A 4,971-nucleotide genomic window follows, 5' to 3' on the forward strand; every position below is an offset into this window, starting at 1 on the left:
CTCACATTCTGTTGCCTATGGCCATATGTTGTCCACTACTATATTTCCTTGTATGTTTTTAAAATTTGAACAATAAGACTGCAATAAGTGTTGAAATCTCAAAGTAAAGTTCATCAACATCAACCACCAACCTTTTATTTATACCTTCCCCTAAAGCATTCTTTAATAAAGATTATTTATTCTTGGATTGTACTTCTTTAATGAAGGAAAACTTACTATATTTCACACAATCTATTTTTTCTTTATTAGACTGTCATTTCCTTATATTAAACTTAAGTGTAATCATAACTTTAAAGTTACTCTATTAACTTGCTGGAGAAACTAACCCCTGTTCTAACAAGAGGCAGAAGACACCTTTGACTTCTCTATTTTTACTTCTTTTTCCCCATTGCCAAGGTATTAAAAATCAGTCATCTTGTCAAAAAGGAACCATGTAGATTTTACTTATTTGAGACATATTTATTTCTTGAAAGTATTCTATGTTCTTGAGCTTAAGGAGAATGAGGAAAGATGAAGATAAGATAACTGAATAAAACATGAAGACTGGATCTGAAGTTATGTTTCTAAAAATCTAAATCTAATGCATACACATGTCTTCATGGGATCTTGATATAATTACTAGTACTTTTATTCAGTGGTTCTGATGTAAGGACCCATGTTTCCATCTTCCTGATACATCCCTAGCTAATAACAATACAGCATGTTCAGAGACCACAATTCAGTGGCAAAGCGTAAGAATCTATAAATAATGTATAAGACTGCATTTGAAATAATTCTCTTGTTCTTACCATTTTCCTTTAAACTGGGGTTCCTGCTTATTTAAGAACTCTAGTTTGTTCATTAACTTGATGGTAGGACTTCTCATAAGCTATTAAATATAAAGAATCAGGTAGAAAAATCAATAAAGATTTAGGTACTTTGTCCTTTCTGGATATATTAATTTGGAAGGTCTACAAGGGGGCTAAGGAATTAAAAATTTTAATAGGTATGTCCCTTACATGTGATTTTGACGCAGATGGCCTTTGGCTCAGACTTCAGGAAACACTGCCTGGAATGAATAAGTTAAGTGGAAACACCGGTTTTCTACATAGCTCATCATTCTTAATCATCTCAGTGAAGGATGTCAACTAAATGGTGACCACATTTAGTAGGGGTTAGTAATAAATGCCCAGACTCACACTGTTTGGTCAAACTACGCACTCACAATCACACGGACATGCCCCAAGAATACCTCCCTGAATAGAGAACCCAATCCATATGCTCTTGTTACAGGAAAAATTCAATAAATAATAATATTCAGAGAGAAATTGATATAGGGGACATATGGATGCCATTTATTATTAAATTAGTTAGGCCAAGGTGCCATTATCCAGATTCTTTCTCTTTGGAAATGGAATCTTTATAAAATGTGGTGGTGCTGTAAGACTTTGCCAAATTAGTAGCACTCTTGTTTTACTATGGATGGTTGAAAAATAATCCAGCTCCCAGAGGGCTGGAGAAAATTAGTCACATTTAAAAATACCCAAGACTACAATCTCACAACTCTGATTTGTTTTCATCTGTTTTTTTCCCTCCACATGTGATGTGCAGAAACAAGTGAACTCAGTGTGCTTCACTGAACCATGGAAATAAAGTGTCCAGGTCTTAATAATAAGGAATAGGGAGAATTAGTCCAGTCTGTACTCTGCATAATGGAATTGAAATCAAGAATTCTTTCAACTGTATTTTTTTTTTTTTGCTTTTTGGGTCACATCCGGCAATGCTCAGGGGTTATTCCTGGCTCATGCACTCAGGAATTACTCCTGGCAGTGCTCGGGGGACCATATGGGATGCTGGGAATCGAACCCAGGTCGGCCATGTTGGCTGCGTGCAAGGCAAACACTCTACCCACTGTGCTAACACTCCAGTCCCCTCAATTGTATTTTTTGAGATGCTGGGAATTGAGTAGGATTTATGCCATAAATATTTCTTATATAACAAATAATCCATTTTTCTTCTTGCTCGAGCAGACAAAATCTGAGTTCAAGCACATACTCGATAAGGCATTGGGTAGAAAGCAAATTTTCTTATTCTTAAACCATGTGTATATCATAAAAGCTCTTGGCTCATTCACACATCTCATATAATTATTCCTAAATGACCCTGTTGTGTTGAAAGCTTGCTAAGGTTGTGGTAAGATGATGAAATGAAATCTGTGCTGCCTAAGGGGAAAATACTAAAGAAACACAAATTTTACATGTGAATTCTCTCTCTCTCTCTCTCTCTCTCTCTCTCTCTCTCTCTCTCTCTCTGTGTGTGTGTGTGTGTGTGTGTGTGTATTTTTGTGCTGACTATGTGTTGGAACAAAGTGACTTTTGCTATTGGGATTACTGGCAATGAGGCAGAAGCACATGAAAATAAAATTACTAGAAAAATTATTGCAAAATGCGGATCTATGTGTGCAGAAATATTTGGTAAATGACACGCACATCCACACATCAGCAGAGTTTGTATTCTTTCCATTCCCAAGCCCTTGCCCAAGAGGCAGGCTGATTGGATATGGTGATAGAGGATCAAAGGGGGTTTGGGGACGGCCATCCTCTGACCTTTGCAAAGCAGACAAACACTCAAAATCACACAGAGACATAACAACATACAGTGACGTGGAGACTTTTGTAACAAGACACAGATGTAAACAACCAAAAACGTGCCCGGCTTTGCCTCCTGATTAGTGGTGGCTTCATCCTCTCTGCCACCCCCCCACCCCCAAATTGGCTGACATTCCTTTGTTTTACAGAAATCAGTAGGTTTCTTAAGAAAGAATTTCCAAATCATTGACGTTTGGTTTAGTAATTGCTGGGTCCAGCCGTAGGGTTAAGACTACTAATATTTGAGGTTAAGTGGCCATTCTAAAATCACTACACTTGGTTGACTGCAGAACCAGAAAATTAAGAGAAAAGCTCGGGACTCATATCTTCTATCTGGGCTCTTGCCTTGTCTATCACATAAGCATAGGAATGCATAGAATTTATGTCACTCTCACTTATTTGGAAAATGGTACTTTAAATTTGTTTCTCCTATGTCTTCCATCCCTATTCTGGAAAAAAAGAAAAAGCATATATTACAACACATGCTGAAACGGTGAATGATTTTTGTGTCTCAATTATCATTTTAGATTTTTTTCAGTATAATTTTTTTATTAGTGTATTTTAAAAATACAAACTGTTGCTAGAAAATATAAGTGGTTACTTAAATTCCCATTACTTTACACATACAGCAATCAGCAGTAGCACAAGTAATGTTTCCATACTGTGATTTTTTAATTTAATTTTATTTTTATAAAGTTGTTTACAATAATTATTCATTACATTTAAAATATTCAAATACCAATTCCACCACCATTGCACCTTCCCACTATCATATATTTTATGTTTTCACCCCATATCCCAAATAGTGCCCCCCAAATTAGAACAAAATAATTAATTTTGTATTGCTTATTATGAATAATATGCTAAAAATGCTCCAATAAGTTTCCTTAGAGGAAAGTGTGTGAAGATTGTTGTATTTCATCCTGGAGCCATTAAGCCCTTGTGTAAGAGATTATTAACATGTTTGTTAGTCATATGCTGTGTGCTACTCTTGGTATATCAGTGGTGTAGAGTATGAGAGGTCGCTCCTGGAATTCTAAAATTTATAATATGATTATACAGCAGATTGGCTCATGGGTGAGGCCTATGTTGCTCTCTTCCAGGAGCTTTATTTCTGAGTCTCTGGATTATGGTTATTCATGAGGTTTTATGGCACCAGGGGCAGTTTGTGGTTGTGACTGCCAAGCTGGTAAACTAGGGAGATGGGAGGAGGAGGCCCTTTTCAGTTCCAAGTAAGCTTGAAGATTTCAGTCACGGATCCCACATATCTGAGCTTTTCTGCAGATTCTCATGGGTGAGGCTCATCAGAGCCTGTGGAGATTGGCTGTGAGCTTGGCAGCGGTTGGGTTCTGGAGGTTTTTGGCTGCTGGGGCTCTGTTGGGGCAGGGTGGGAAACTCAACCCAGCTCCCATCTTAGTTGCCCTGTGAAGACAGCCTGGCATGGGATCTGGACCTTCATATTATGATTTATCCTTAATGACAACAGAATATATATTTATTCAAAACTATTCATATTCAGTTTTATATTTCAAGGGATTATAATGAGAAAATCAATAAACAATGATAATGTCTATGGGGTAAGATTTTTATATACCTTAGAATCCACTTTTTCCAAAAGTTGTTTTTCTGATTATTAGTTAAGGTTGTGGCTAAAATTAACAGGCACAACATTTGTAAATTATTCTCACAGTTTGTATACTTATTTGGGACATCCATACACACGCTAGAAACATTCCTAGGTATTTTCTAACCTTCTTTCTGTTTTCAGTCTTGCTTTTTCTCCTTAGAAATGATGCATTATTATGTGTGGTGTGGCCCTGGTGATCCCTGAGTACTACTTAGTGTGCCCTCTATAAGTGATCATTTTAAAAAATACCCAAAGACAAGAAGGAAAGTAATTTTGGACAAATGGGTTTTGGAATTGAAAGGTTTTCCTTCCTTCCTTCCTTCCTTCCTTCCTTCCTTCCTTCCTTCCTTCCTTCCTTCCTTCCTTCCTGAATTTCTGTCTTTCTTTTTTAATAGAGGTCACATCTAGTGGTGATGGGGGTGAGAATAAGCTCCAATTTTGGCAATTTTTATATATTTATCCTAGCAGTGTGGGCCTAACAGTTCAGTACTTTGGGCTTGTGCTACATTATTAAAGCTTTTGATGTGCTGGGATCTATTATAAACCCACTTAGATGGTACTCAGGGGCCACTAGAAGTACACCTCACAGTATTGGGAGTGGGCCTGTGGGAACATGAGTGGAACTCAAGGTCTCACATATGCCAGACAAGAGTACTACTATTTTAAACCTTTTCCTAGTATAGGAGTATTTTCTTTTTTAAAAATGCATTATTTTAA

The sequence above is a fragment of the Sorex fumeus genome, unplaced genomic scaffold, assembly GCF_029834395.1.
Source record: "Sorex fumeus unplaced genomic scaffold, SorFum_2.1 ptg000006l, whole genome shotgun sequence".
Taxonomy (NCBI): domain Eukaryota; kingdom Metazoa; phylum Chordata; class Mammalia; order Eulipotyphla; family Soricidae; genus Sorex; species Sorex fumeus.